The 16614-nt window shown below is 40.4% G+C and overlaps 1 pseudogene; it reads right to left on the reverse strand.

Moving 5' to 3' along the window:
* Positions 1-7195: 7195 nt before the first annotated feature.
* LOC133133270 (heat shock factor-binding protein 1-like) lies at positions 7196-9396 on the reverse strand (annotated as a pseudogene).
* Positions 9397-16614: the final 7218 nt, after the last annotated feature.

The following is a 16614-nucleotide window of genomic DNA, read 5'->3' on the forward strand; positions in this document are numbered from 1 at the left end:
TTTTGTCTACTACTGTTGCCCTCTCTTTCTTGCGTGCAGGAGAGACTGTTAAAAATGACATCGCTGGCTCTTCAGAATGAGAACCAAGAAAGACCATTCAAACCATTGTGCGCGCCCCAGAATTCATCACTGTCATTCTGTACCCCCATGTTTAAGGAACTTGTCGGCACTCTTCAGGTAATTTCTTTTTTCACAGGCAGGAGGGCTTCAGGGTTTGATGCAATTCCTACAACCCATCCAGGAAACTGCATTTCCTATGAGACACCGTGCCCTTGGAATTGATTAGAATTTCCGGAAGAATGACGGCTAGTTAATCTGCAGGCTAATGTTAAAATTCTCCTGCGTCACACACTTTGGGGAACACTGAAATCAGGCTCCCTTCCTTCGGGACCGGGAGTCCATTCTGTCACTTGGATTAAGAGATGGATGTCACCCGAACGCCCCTTCCCGCCCCCAGCCTGGATGGCAGTGGGTTCCAGGGAGTGAGGGTGGCTGTGATCCCAGCAGGGCCCCTGTCAGGCCTGCGGGAGGGGGGCTCCACACATTCCACTTCTCCTGAACCAAAGGATGTGTGCTTTTACAAAATGTTCATTTTTTATTTGTCATTTGTGTAATCCAGTGCTTCTGTTAAGATTAAAAACATTTTTTCAGGAGCGAAATTGCATTTTCCTAGGGAAGCGTTTACTCTGTGCAAGAGTAGCAAGTATGAGGTGCAGTGGGAGCATGAATGTTTCTGGACTGCGATAATGTTGAGAGATTGTTGAATGTGCAGTCGAGTACTATTGTAAGACATTTCGCCCAGTTTGTACATTCAAATATCCCAATGAGAAGGCCTCTGCGTAAATACGGTCGACCTTTTTATGGTTCGACCACAGATGGAAGCCAGGTGTTTTATACCCATTTTGTCTGACGTGGAGTCATGACATATCCAACTTCTCAACATGTCTGATGCATCCTAATTGATTGGTACGCTTGTTTGTTTTGTTTCAAAAAAATAATTTATGGATGGGATATGTCCAGATTCGGCTCTGAATCAGATTCTGCAAGTATCAGAAATTAAGGTAAAAGGTTCTGCATGTCACCAACGTTCTTCTGGCGAATAACACCCCGTATTGAGCATCAGGTCCGCTTCGACACAGCGTGAAACACTAAGAGAAATGCGGTCAAAGTCAAAATGGAAGGAATGTGTCTACAAATGTCAGATATACAGAAGTTTGTCAGCTATACTGAATATAAGTGTAAATTGGGCCATACAGTCCCTGTAAACACTGGAGTTTACAGGTCTCAATACAGCCCATATTCATCATTTTGCCAAGAATTGTGTTTGTATCACATTTTATTTTCCTTGCTTTTCATTACACCTGAGCCACTGATTTCTTAACTAAATATGCTACAATCCAAATCGGAAATGCAAATGACTAATGTCAATTCAGTTAATAATGAATATTCAAGACAAAGATGCCCCAATGACTATATTTTCCATAATGGCTATGGACATCTGCATTGCTGCAATGTGGATCTTTAAAAGTATGCCTTATTAACATTGTTCCTTGTTTTTGTATTACACACTACCGTTCAAAAGTTTGTGGTCACCTTGTCTTTTTCTGCTTTTTCTGATTCAATATTTTATTTTCTCTGTAATCAAACCATTCATCAAGGCACCCTTTATTAAGGTGTATTTAAGTGTTTGAGACAAATTAGCATAATACTGTAACGTGCTGTAATTACTACATGTACAGAAAATACCCTTTAATAAAAGCTTTGACCGTGTATGAATTGTTTGATTACAAACAGAGAAAATAAAATATTAATTAAGAAAAAGCAGAAAGACAACGTGTCCTCAAACTTTGTAATGGTAGTGTATGTAACAGGTTAAGGCTAAATTCTGTTTCAATTCAGGAAATAAATAAAAGATTCATGAATTGAGTTGCATTTCCTCAATTGCAATGGATTTGAACTCAAACCCTGATATTTAATCCTTGATTTTGGGCTGAGTTTTAATCACATTTTAATTGATTCAATTGATACGTCAGAATTTTCTTAACCAACTCACAAATGTTAAAGATGCTCCAAAGACCGATATTCCAGATTTCATGTTGTAGGATACGAAAATCAATCTAATCACCTGTTGCTATCTTCAACATGGACCAGAATCTCGGGGGAAGGTTTCCAGAACCTAGCCAAATCCATTCCACAAAGAATATGGGCCTTTCTGAGGCAAAGGGAGGTCCTACCCAGTACTACAAAGGTGTACCTAATAAACTGAGTATACTGTATACGCACACACACACATACACTCAATCACCACTTTATGAGGTAGACTTGTACACCAGCTTGATAATGCAAATATCAAATTAACCAAACATGTCACAGCAACTTCATGCATAAAAGCAGGCAGACATGGTCAGGAGGTTCAGTTGTTCAGGCCAAACGCCTTATTAATGTGAAGGGCCAGACTTGTTCAAGCTAACAGGAAGGCAACTAACTCAAAGAACCATGCATTACAACAGTGGAATGCAGAAGATCTGAATACAAAACACATTGAATTTTGAAGTGGATGGGCTACAGCAGCAGAAGACCAAGAAGAGAGAAAAAGAAAGACTAATACTATAATAAATATAATACATGCTTATAAAGTGCTCGCTGAGTGTAGGTCCACCCTTGTTTACAGACGATGGAGCGTTCTGGAAGGGATGGCGGATTTGGGGCTGCTATTATTCCGGCCTCGCAGTGTCATTTTCCTGCCGCCCACATCGTTATCGGCACTTCCCGCTCATTCCGCTGGACACTCATAGATACAGAAACAGACTTAGCATTCTGCCAATGCATACCTACAGCCCTACCTACGGGCATCACAGCAGTAGGCTACTGAAGAAATGATGTGTGGAAACGTCTTAACGAGTCCGACCATGCCCTGGGGTCCATTCCTGACACCAGGATTAACCTAATTATCTGGATCTATTCAATCGAAATGTAGGAAAATCCTGATTTTTATTCCAAATATGAGGATCAGAGAAAGTAACTACAGTGATTTATGCATATGGAAAAAAAATGTCCATATGCCTATGTCAATCTGATCAGTGCTGGTTTATGGAAGTGTAGCATCAGCATCACAAACCCAACTAGGCAGACTAGATACAGCACAAGCTCATGCTTTAAGGGTAATGGGTCATTTTTAACTTCCTCGTTTGCAACAGTACAGGTAGAAGTGGAAGAAATGGCACTTCAAATACAGCCAGTTGCTACACATTGAGTCAAAATGGGAGCACATGACCCACAAAGGAAAAGCTGCAAACATGCTGGGAGGGAGAGAACAGAAGTTTGGGGTGGATTAGTGATGAGTTGGAGTGAATGGGCTGGTCTTTAGCCCTACAGTAGTAATATATCAGTAGTGGTGCCATGAAGTAAATCTGACGCAGTGTCAGGAAAGGTGGGAATGTGAGAATAAGTGTTGGTATTTATTTAACATCCAAAGAGGAGTCAGACCAGGAAGAATGGCAGAAAGGAATAGAAGGAAATATCCAACAGGGCATAGTGGACTGAACAAAACTGATTTTATGATAGGGAAGCATGACACAGGGAAATGAGAAATTTGTCAGGGGGAGGAAAGAGTGAAGGATGTGATAATGTATTGTGAACCAGACCCGAGTCAAATAATTATTTTGTATTCAAATACTTTTCTACACTTCACTGAGCTTGTCTGGTGTACTCTCAAAAACTGCAAACCCTTTATGGATTCCTTGGTTGGTTCAATTGCACCAGGCAAGATAATAAAAAATAATAATAATATATTTTTTTTTTCTTTTTTTTTTCTTTTTTTTTTTTTAAAGAGCACAGAAAAGTAGCCTATTTGAATCCAAAGCATATTTGACCCAGGTCTGGTGTGAACAGTGGGAAAGGGAGAGAGAGACTTAAGAATCTAAGGGGGAAGTATTGAATAAGCGCCAAGATTTTATTAAAAGGAGGATTGTCACACTGGGTTGTAAATGCAGTTTTTTTTTTTTTTTGAGGAAAACTGGATTAGCCTGTAAAATTTAGATTAGACTTGGTATCTGATTCATATTTTAGGCCAGTAGGTGGCGGCACCTCCTAGAGCCTTCTTGGTTGAAACTACAAAAGAGGGATTATCTCTCCTGAAGGTCGTGCAGTTGGAGAAGTAGTGAAGGGATGAACGCAAACGTGATTACGGTGGGTGATTTTCCCTTAGTGATGTTTCAAAAAGTTTGTTTCGATAAGCCTCTGGTTTGACCTATGTCTCTGATTGTTTTCCTAATTCTCTGCCTCATAATAGCTTCCCTGACTTTCGTTGGCACAACCTCATGTTAAATGCCAATAACAGATATTGAAAGCCTTATATGTTACTGCAGATCCTGTATTGCCCTATTTTCTGTGCACTTCGATTAAAGCCTGTTATTTATTATATCTTGGTGTCTGAAAGTGGTTCTGATCGGTTCTCCTAACAGAACGATCTGGCCACAATGGAACCAGCAGACCCACAACAGGCTTCCGAGGCCCTTCGGTACCAGCGCATTCGTTTGGAACAGCACGACGTGGTTCTGCGTTTCTCCCAAAAAGTACAGATTAACTCTGAGCAGATGACGTCCATGACTCTGCTGGCCTGAGATTATGCAACTACCACCAAAGTCGTTATCGCGGCCGTACTCCAGTCTATGGCTGCTCCCCGAGGGGTTCCAGAACCCCGTCTGCCCCCGCCTGACTGGTACTGGAGAACCTGCCGCCCCTTTCTCGCCCTATAATAATAATAGTAATTATGGAGACATCATTTCAGATCTGGTTTGACACTGGTTGCTCAATTTCTCAGTGATAACAATTCCTCCTCTTCTTCTGTCTGGGAGTAAACTTAATCTGTAGGTTTAATCCGCGTCAGGCTTGGTGGTCTCTATTCCTCCCTATTCCTGGACCTCCCTCCTCCCGAGTCGGTGCTTCTTCCCAGTTGATTAGTGGCCGCAGCCAGGCTGGATATTGTTGGGGTCGTGGAGGACGCTCTTATGACTGACCCAGGGCCTTGTAACACCCCTGAGGGTCGTCTTTACATTCTTGAGGCCATGCGCTCTCAAGTCCTCGCCTGGGCCCACGCCTCCTGGCTTGCTTGTCACCCTGGAAAGAACCACACTCTGGCCCTGTTATCCCGTCGGTTCTAGTGGGCCACTATGATGCAAGACATGGCCATATTTGTTGCAGCCTGCAACATGTTTACCTGTGCCAAATCGAGGAACCAAAGCCCCAGTGGTCTCCTTCGACATCTGTCTGTGCCTCATCACATCAGTAGTCCTTTCTATCATGGACAGATTCTCCAAGGCAGCACACTTTGTGGCATTGCCCAAACTTGCCACCGCCAAGGAAACGGCTGAGCTTCTTGACAGTTCATCAGTAGATTCCGGCGAGCATTCTGTGCTCTGATTAGAGCCACACCCAATCTGTCTTCCAGACTAATTCATTGCAAGGGGTGTGTTCAAAGCAGTTAATAGCAATGTGGAGTTTAATTAGAGAATTCATTCATTCTGTGAAAAAACTGGTGTAATTAATTGTCCTTTATTAAGGAAGCAAATGTTTCACATTGTTATATTTCCTTCTGAAGTAAAATGGGCTGTTCCAAACATTGTTCCAAACAAGGTCAAAGGTTATCTGTCTGCTGGGAGAGAGACAAAGAAAGACTCCTAGTAAGCACTTAATTCAGAAAGTGGTCTAATAGTAATAAGGATTAAAAATGAAAGGTTATTTTTAATCACGTGATTGTGATTGATGCTAACACACATTGTCAATTAAGAATCAATTAAGAAAATTACCCTTACACACTACATTTGAAATTGTTTGAATTGCTATTAAACAAATATTTGCACTTTATTCACTGATATTTATTTGAACAGAACTGTACATGTTCAATCTAGTCCACACAAAAAAGGAATAGGCTGGAGCCAAAGGCTTATTACTGCCTATCCTAAACAATCCATTAATTAAATTAACCCAGAATATCAGTGGTAAAAAAGAAGTAAATAAATTACTCTAAATTGTAATCCTTAATTATTTAACATTTTGAGGCTTTTTTGAAACTCAGAGAACTACACAATTTAAACTCGTAAACTCGATTAACTGGTTGGGGAAAGGCATCTCCATTACTTCAGTATCCCCTAGAGCTCTGGGGTGTTTTGGCAAGGAGACCGGTGACCGAATTAATTCACTGGTGTCAATCTGCACTTTAACGTCAAATTCAGACTTGGCTTGACAGTTTGACACTGGTTGCTCAATTTCTCAATGATAACAGTTCTTCCTCGTCTTGCATTGACATGCAGGACAAATACAGTGCTGTGAGAAATTATTCGCCCCCTTCTTGATTTCTCACTACATTACAATACATTACAAGGCATTTAGCAGACGCTCTTATCCAGAGCTGAGTTGTCAACGGATCACCATTTTGTAAGAAACACTTGATCGAATGCCTAGAAAATATCACATGCATTCACATGTTTTAATTAGGTTATGTGGTGAGAAGCACAGGTGTTCCTCCTAGCTAGGGAGTAACCAATGAATTACTGCCAAGGGCCGGGAGAGGAACATGTTGAGGCCTCAACTAGCCTGGTTTAGTCTTGACTTTGACCCATAGAAATCACAGCAGAGACAGGCCAAGAACTCTTATTCATCGTTTCATTTCACACTCAATGTGCTGGAGTACAGAGCCAGAAGAACAGAAATTGTTAGACTGCACTGTAGACTCTGAACTGAGGAAATAAAATGGGCCTACATATGCAAGCCTCTTGAACCCTACCATTATCAAGCCTACTTCCCTTAATTATGGGGCAATGGCTTGACCACTCCTCCTTACAGAACTGCTTCAGCTCTTTGTTGTTTGAGGGCATTTGCTTTTGCACAGCTGTCTTAAGGCTCCACCACAACATCTCAATTTGGCTGAGGTCTGGATTTTGACCTGGCCATTTCAAATCCCAAAGGTGTGAAAGTCCCGTCAGGGCTTTAATAAAGGATTGTCCAATGAGCGTAGTCAAAAACAAGCAAATTTCATCCACAGTGAATCCAGCCAAAACCAAAGCACAGTACCGAGTAAGAAGGCAGTCTCGAAATCAGTACACCATGCAAAAAGTCCAGTAACCAGGAAAGCTGTCAACGGGGAAGTAGTGCAGATGGACGGCAGGTAGATGCAAGAGTCAAGAACGAAGTCCGCTCATGGCTCAGTTTGTGGTACAGGCAGGCACTGGTCAACAAAACAGAAGTCAATAACAATGGTCAATAAACAGGCTTCGCTCTTAATGGGTAGACAATTGTTTGGAAAACCACTCAACCGTGCACTGAAAAACAGGAGGCAACAATTTTGCAAAGACATGCCATGGAACTGAGCTTATATGCAGGTGTAGACAGGTGCAGACAATTAGCTTGAGAGCAGCATGCAAATGGAAATCAGGTGTGAAGGATTGACAAGTTAACGAGACAATTAGTAATCGTTTATTTAATTAGTAAACCTATCCTGCCCTAGCGTTAGTAAATTAGTAAATGACATGCACAAGAAACATAAGGTAACATGAACACATGGTTAAAATGTTAGTATTACCCAATCCTGATCTAACGTTAGTAGATTAGTAAGTAGACATGGGAAAATGAATCAATTAGGGAAGCGTGAGTGACAGCAAGGGAGAGAGAGAAAGCAGGAATGCAAGGTTTGCTGAAAGACAAAAAAAAGTATATGCTAATCAATGAACGGAACAGCATAACATGAACCCAACATAAATCGTGACATAACAAGTTTGCAAAACTGTGACATGAAAGAAACAATGTAGAAAATACATTGTAACAAGAACTAAACATGAAACGCAACATGACATGAAAATGAAACTTAATAAGAAATAAAACATAAAAATGTGGTGAGACTAGACTAACATAATACGTGACATGACAATAAAATAACTAAGACAATGACTAAACATAAGGCGGCACGGATGGTGCAGTGGGTAGCACTGCCGCCTCACAGCAAGGAGGTCCTGGGTTCGAATCCCCGTCGGCCGGGGCCTCTCTGTGCGGAGTTTGCATGTTCTCCCCGTGTCTGCGTGGGTTTCCTCCGGGTACTCCGGTTTCCTCCCACAGTCCAAAGACATGCACGTTAGGCTGATTGGAGAGTCTAAATTGCCCGTAGGTATGAGTGTGTGAGTGAATGGTGTGTGTGCCCTGCGATGGACTGGCGACCTGTCCAGGGTGTATTCCTGCCTTTCGCCCAATGTATGCTGGGATAGGCTCCAGCCCCCTGCGACCCTGATCAGGATAAGCGGGTTCAGATAATGGATGGATGGATGACTAAACATGAAACATGGCATGACAAGCATAAAACATAACAATTTTCTGGTGTGCTTAGGATACTTTTTGTTGCATGATCCATTTTCAGACAATCTTTAGCTATGGGACAGACGGTCTCACATTTTCTCAATGAAGTAATGGTAGACTCAATGACTGAGATGCATCCAGGATCTGTGACTGCAAAACAGACCCAAACCTTCACCCCTCCACCACCATGCTGGATGTAAGGATTGGTAGGTTCTTGTGTGGCTTTGGTGTTTTTTGTTTTTTGTTTTTTTGCCAAACATGGCATTGTTCATTACAGCTAATTAACTGAACTTTGGTTTTTTCTGTCCAGAGGATAGTGTTCCAGATGTCTTGTGGTTCATTCGCGTTCAAATTGTGAAATTGTCACTTTTGTTTCACATGGCCTTCGGTGTATTATTGTTTGTTTACAAACTACTGCATCCGGTATTATTAAAGAAAAAGAAGATGAAAGATGGCCTATGCTCCCCATGCCAGCGGTTATTCTTACTACACTGAAAAAGATTACAATTCCATATATTGTGCAGCTTTAACCCCTTAAGTATCGCTCCCCTTTTCTTGACACAAGCTTGAAAATGACATACCCAAAATAAAATAGTCACTATTCTTGAACCCATTTGACTATAGGCATAATCTTGGTATCTTCTGAAAGGTAACCCTTTGGGGTTTGTTTTCCAAATTGAGTCCAAATTACTCTATTACAGAAGCTGAAACAGTGGAATTGGAAGCTTTTATTCTCACTGAAAATATGTTCTCTCTCTCCCTCGGTCTCCTCCACGCCCGCCTGGGTCATGAGATCAGCGATGTTCTTCTCCAGGTCGTCGATGTGGGTGCTCATCTCATCAATCCTCCCAATTATCTAGTCTGACATGGTCTGGAACTTATCCTGCATCTGTTGCAGCAGCGACTGTACCACTCCGGTCAGGTCCTGTACGGATTTCGGGTCCGTTTCTGCCATTACAGCCACTGCAGTTCACAACCGCCCGTGAGCCGTACAACTGCGATTTTTCCAGAGTAAATGTTTATTCAGAACCGGTCAAAACACACAGATCCGCTGTTTGTGTTGCAGATAATTTGCAGGTTGTAGATAATAAAACAAACAATTTCATGCAGCAGGAGCATGTGGTAAAAAAAGTGTTCTTACCTTTAACCATCCTGACTCTTTTACTATGAGTCTCAATTGAAAACCTGATCAACCATGATATAAATCATACATCATAGCAGATATAAGCAACTCAGAATAGTCTTGCATTTTGATACACTCAGTGAGCACTTTATTAGGTAGACCTTTACAGCAGTTTGTTAATGCAATATTTAATCAGCCAATCATGTGGCAGCAACTACATTTATAACAGCATGTAGACATGGTCTAGAGGTTTAGTTGTTTTTCATACCAAATGGGGAAATGGGGGATCAGAATGGGGAGGAAAAAGGAATCTGAGTGACTTTGACCATGGAATGATTGTTGGTGTCAGACAGGGTGGTTTGAGTATCTCAGAAACTGCTGATCTCCTGGGATTTTCACGCACAACAGCCTCTAGAGCTTGCAGAGAATGGTACGAAAAACAAAAAACATCCAGTCAGCAGCAATTCTGCAGGCAAAAATGCATTGGTAATGAGAGAGGTCAGAGGAGAAGGGCCAGACTGGTGAAAGCTGACAGGAAGGTAACAGTAATGAAAATAAGCACACATTACAACAGTGGTATGCAGAAGAGCACCTCTGAGCACACAGTGCACCAAAACCACTCAGTGTAAAGGCTAGAGCAGCAGAAAACCAATATGTCTCAAGAAATAAGTCTAATAAATGCCCAATAAAGTGCTCACTGCGTGTACATAAGTCTAATAAAACAATCAGATCAAGCAAGGCATAACAAAGGGTTTGGGCTTATAATCAGCTGTAGACAGGAAGAAATACTAAGAAGCACTTATCTATATAATCAACATGCTTGATATTGTGTGGACCTATATGTGTCCATCTATGCAGTGCTGGGGCCAGATCCCCGATTTAAGCCATTGTTGGGGTATGAATAGTGCGCTGAGTGTTCCTACTGTTTATAAAATAACCCCATCCACACTGTTGAGACGTCGACATCCCAAATATGTACAATTCAGAAGTTGCACGAAAAAAGACATTGGGGTTTTTTTCTGAGAGCTTTTTGAACCCTTTGGAGAGCTTTATAAAAACATACTCTCATATATGTGAATAAAACACACGTGAAGGTTAATTTTCTTAAAATTTTGTATTTAAAAAATCTGTTTTAATAGAAAAATAAACTTTTCATGTGTCTGGACAAAATTATATGGAGATTTTTTGTATTTAGATAGATTTGGGGACATCTAGGTGCAGTTGTGGGAAAACTCATGTGGAATTTGAATGCCTGTCGATATCTTTACCAAGATGACAGCAAGTTTGTACACAAAATATAATGTTGTTGTGGGTTGGTCCTTGACTTAGAAATGGAGATATTCATAGTTAAACTATAAAAACACAACGTTACATTTTAGTGTAACTTTCATGTACACTGTATGTACATGCTTTGACATACATGGTACAAGTCTCTTCTTTATTTTGAGTGTTCAACCTGACATTTTTATAGGACTAGTACAATATAGGAGGAAATTAGCAAAGTGGAAAGGGTTAACTGAAACCACATAGTGTGGTTTATGGTTGCTGAAACCGTTTTTACCTTAAGGTAAATATCAAATGTCAGTTTGAATGTGATGATGGATGGAACCAGTTTGGTTACTGTGATTTATTATAATTACCATCTGTGGTCTGTGGTAAAGGCCCACACCCATCTTCTGCATATGCTCTGGGCATATTCTGCTGGGAACATGTGCCCTGCACTTTTACAGACGGCTATTAACACAAGGTACATGCGTACATTTGGAAAGAACAAGCAGATTCATTTTTATTAAAATTTTATTGAACATTAAAAAAAAATTACATTTCAAACTACCATAATTATTGCAAGTTTATAAAAAATAAAATATCATTAAAGATCCCCTCCAGGCATAATTTAGGATATATAAAAATACTCTGTTTTGATTCATTTGAAAAAACCAGAATCTATGAATATGCAAATAGTTTTCATTTCAAAAGATTAACTGCTGTATGCAATATATCTCCTACTTCACTAAAAAGTAAATTCTCTGATTATCCATCCATCCATCCATCCATTATCTGAACCCGCTTATCCTGAACAGGGTCACGGGGGGCTGGAGCCTATCCCAGCATACATTGGGCGAAAGGCAGGAATACACCCTGGACGGGTCGCCAGTCCATCTCAGGGCACACACATCATTCACTCACACACTCATACCTTTGGGCAATTTAGACTCTCTAATCAGCCTAACGTGCATGTCTTTGGACTGTGGGAGGAAACCGGAGTACCCGGAGGAAACCCACGCAGACACGGGGAGAACATGCAAACTCCGCACAGAGAGGCCCCAGCCGACGGGGATTCGAACCCAGGACCTCCTTGCTGTGAGGTGGCAGTGCTACCCACTGCACCATCCGTGCCGCCATTCTCTGATTATGTGACACCTAAAAAGCATTTTCGCTAATGACATTGCATTTCCAACGATGAATAGTATGCTAGGCTTGCATAAAACAAGAGAACATTTTTTTCATCTGCGTAACGAACCTGTAGCATTTTCAATACGCACGCGGAGACTGTTGCGCTTCGGGAAAGATTTTATGCCAGAAAAGATTGACGTTTTACAACAAAAATCTATTAAGAATAGGGCCGATACTTACACGGGGTTAAAAGCTGTGAAAGTAGTTTGGTGTTGTGAGTGCATGGAATACCTTTTGAAGTTAAGTGGTAAAAGAAGAGACCCTCAAGGGGGTAATAACTGTAAAATGCATATAAGAGTTTATATGGGTGTGGTTGTAGGGGTGCAGTGTTGGAAGATGGACAGTGAGTCTAGTTATGTCTGCCTGTGCAGGCAAACCTCCAGCGGGTCAATGCGGATCGAGACAATGGCCAAAAACGCGTCACGAAGAACAAGATGTTCCCCCGACTTATGCCCGAAGCAGTTGGAGAGTTCAAACATCAAAATTAGCATTTAAAAAACAAATAGCTGGGAGGATAGTGGGTTATATTTCGGAGATGAGATACATGCACATTGGCCCTTTTTCCACTGTGAACGGTGGTGTAAAGATGAGAGTAATGTACGACAATCCATGCGTTTATGGTTTGGAACCAGTTTCCAACACAGTGATACAATCCAAATGCGTTACGTAAAAACAGAACCCGACTTATGTAAAAAAAAAAAAAAAAAAAAAAAAGTTATATAAGGGAAGGGACCATTAGGTAAGCTGATTAAACACAATGCACATTTTTTTTAAATTATCATTTCATTTATTTAATTAAATAAATACTCAAATTTCAAATATAAAACAGTGGCTTAAGAAAGTATTCAGACCCCTTCACCTTTTGAACACTTTGTGTTTTAGATTACATTGTAAATGGACACAACTGCCCATCAATCTGCACTCAATAACCCATAATGACAAAGTGAAGAAATTGGAAATAGTAGCAAATGTATTAAAATCAAAAACTGAAATATCTCAATTATATAAGTATTCAGACCCTTAATTCAGTGGGTGGAATTGATTCTGAATTGTGGATAAATATAAAAATGGTATCATATTTTAGTACATTTTGTACTGACCTATTTTTTCCTCCACTCTGCTGCTGTGCTTTTTTGCCAGGTCTTGCTCTGATTTTCACCTTCTGGCATGACCTGCAGGCAATCTTTCTTCAACTTGTTCCTTGGCATTCCAAGCGAAACTGCCAAATTAGTTATTAAAAGGGTAATCACCAGATATTCTCAAAAATCAAATACACCAGCTAAATGAAAGAAGTTGTCCTATTTCATGATTCACAACATAAAACATAAAAACATAATTTCATTGACATAAAGGCAAGAAATAGCTTTCTCCCCTTTCCCTGCCTCCCATTTTCAGCAATCTTCAGAATGAGCACTGCAGCCCTTTTACATTTGCTTTCCTTATCCTTGACTGGATCCTTTTACAAATGTCCTTGTGAAATCTCATAAACATCATCATCGTTTGGACATCTTTATTCAGTATGGCCCATAGATCTTCATTGTGTGCTCTCTTTTGAATAATGTTTGTTTTGGTAATCCTATTGTTTGGCCTATGTCTCGGACTGTTTTTTTTTTTTTGTTTTTTTTTCTCAGTCTCATAATGGCTTCCTTGACCTTTGTGGCACAACTCTGGTCCTCATATTGACAAACCCCAGTCACAGTTTCCAAAGGCAATCAAAAAACCTAGAATCAAGACTATAATTATCATTGTCATTTACCTGATACTTTTATCCAAGGTGACATAAAGTTGATTAGACTAAGCAGGGGACAATCCCCCCTGAAGCAATGGCTACAACGGGGTGTCAACTACCAACCTTCCAGGTCGCAGTCATGTACTCTAACCACTAGGCTAAAGGCTTCCCAGATACTCAATGATTTATTATACCTGCACTATTCAATCTGTCCAATTGGTCCCCTAAAATGGGGGGGGGGGGGGGACTATGGATAAAAAGGGATTTAATTCCTACATGGATCACCCAATATGGATGTAATTCTCAAATTAAAGGTGAATGTCTGCATGTTAACCTCATATTCATTGTTTGATTTCAAATCCAATATGCTGGAGTACCGAGCCAAATGAATACAAATTGTACCACTGTCCAAATACTTATGGACTGCACTGTATGTTGAAATGTCTGAGGTGAAGTAGCATAGCTTCAGTATAGTGTGATGAGACCAAATCAAGAATTGGCCAGAGATCCTCCACTATATTAGTTTGTACATTTCAATCAAATTTGCTCTAGGCAGATTGTTGCCACCACACCATCTCTGGACAAGAGCGTCATCCAAATGCTAATAATGTAATGTAATGTAATCTAAAATGCAAATATTTAATCTGCCAATCATGTGGCAGCAAATCAATACATAAAAGCATGCAGTTATTGTGAAGAGGCTTAGTTTTTGTTCAGACCAAACCTCAGAATGGGGAAGATATTACTTGATCTCAATGACTTTAACTGTGGAATTATTTTTGGTGCCAGATGAGATGGTTTGAGTATCTCCTGATCACCTGGGGTTTTCACACACAACAGTCTCTAGAGCAGGGGTGCACAAGTCCGGTCCTCAATGGCTGGTCTGCGTACTGGTTTTTAGCTTGCTGACAGCTCTATGACTTACCCCGGTTCAAGCCTGCACTTGAGCACAATAAAATAATTAGGATACACTTGCAGTCTGCAACTGTAGCCAGTACTTATACGCATGTCAGATAAGGTATGAATGAGTCAATTAAATAATTAAGACCAGAAGTTGACCTGAAACTGATCGGCCCTTGTTGTGCACCCCTGCTCTAGAGTTTAGAAAGAAAGGTGCGAAAATAAAAAAACATCCAGTGAGCAGCGGTTCTGTGGTTTAGAATCAGAAACGTTTCTTGTATTCATACTTTTAACATTATGCAGCATTGTGGAATAACCCTTTAAGGTTTATGAGTTCAGATAAATTAAAATGTGTTGAAATTAGCTAATAAAAAAGCATTATTTTTGTTATTTTTCGTTAATATAACACCACCTTAACTATGGACTAGCATAGCTATCACTCAGTTTAAACACAAGGTGCAAACATAGGCTGACTGTGTTAGCTACCTAATTTACTGTTTTTGTTTTAGTTCAGACATATTAGCATGCCAACATACATGGGAGTCAAAGTGTGTATTCTGTTGACAGTGACATCTGTGGCTGAGACTACTCTCTTGGTAGGGACAAAATTTCCAGGCAGGCACACGTTATTTCACCTTTATATTTGTACTGATCGTTCTTAATACACGTCACAAAACATGTGACCTTGACTTATCTGCTATGCTGGAGGATAAGCTGCCCATAGAACATAGAATTTTTCCGCTGTCATTTACTGAAACACTTTTCAGCCGCAATCCAGCAATTGACCTCTTTTTTTATAAAGTAAATCTCAACAATAAAAATTACAAAGAATAAATGTAATGTGTCAGTTGAACACACCAGAGATGGGGACTTGAGTCAGCGATCACAGAAGCAGCTGCGTTTGCATGAGCAAAGGGTTGCACTATTTGAAATACTTTTGAGTATAAACTTTAAGCTCGATATGCAAACAGGACAGCAAGCAGGATGTGGAGACGTGGGTGGACATTGATTATTATTCCAGTGTCAAATATGCAAATAAGAACTGTATGCACTTCAGGTTGTTTGTAATAGACGTAGGCATTAAAAGCTGTAGAACCCGAACCTGAACCCAGACCTGACGTTTTCCCCACCCATCTTGAGAATGGCTGGCTCAGATGTGGTCATTCTTTCGTGTTTGCCGCTGAGAATACTGTTTCTTCAGTTGTCGCACACGTCATGCCATATACAAAATGTCCTCTACACTTCTGCCAACAGTGGCTCAGGCAGCGAGAGCATGGCTGCGAATCATCGTCGGGGTGTGAGCGTGTGCATGAACGGGTGAATGAGAAGCATCAATTGTACAGCGCTTTGGATAAAGGCTGTGCAATTGCCAACCATTTGCCATTTACTTCTGGTTTCTATATCTTCAACTAGCATAGGAATCGTGATGAATTTATAAAGCCATACTGTTGTTTAGGCTGCACCATTCTGGAGACTTGAGACTTGACTCAGACTCCAGCTCAGACACTTGACACTTGACTCGGGACGTTTACAACCAATAGTTTCTTTAATTATTTAATCCGCAATCAGAGTCTTTGCAAAAATAAAAGAGCAAAAGCTGAGCTCTTCTGTGTTGGCAGGCAATGGCCAACATCGTTGCAAGAGGCAGATGGATTGTGAGAAAAGGAGTAATAATGAGAGGAGAAGTACAGTGAGCAGTAGCCTCGATGGTGGCTTCATCATTCAGTTGTCAGGGAAAAATCTTGTTCCGTAAATTACAATATGTTACATGATCAAGAGCACATTTTTGAAATTGTTTTACTCTTATGTTTTTTGTTCATGTCGTAGTTCATGCAGTAGTTTTTCAGTCTCTTTTTTCTCCACTTTATTTTATTTTTCATGAATACTGTCTGTGTTACTGTAATTTGGGGGAAAAGACAGTACCCCTTTCAATGCAGTTTTTATCATTTGTGCTGGCCAGTATAATGCAAACAGGAAACTGTATATACATTGACAGTACAACACTGACTATTCAAAGGCATACAGCCTTTGAAGTGAATTCACAATGGTGTATTTTAATTGTCAC

This window comes from Conger conger, chromosome 7 (assembly GCF_963514075.1).
Source record: "Conger conger chromosome 7, fConCon1.1, whole genome shotgun sequence".
NCBI lineage: Eukaryota > Metazoa > Chordata > Actinopteri > Anguilliformes > Congridae > Conger > Conger conger.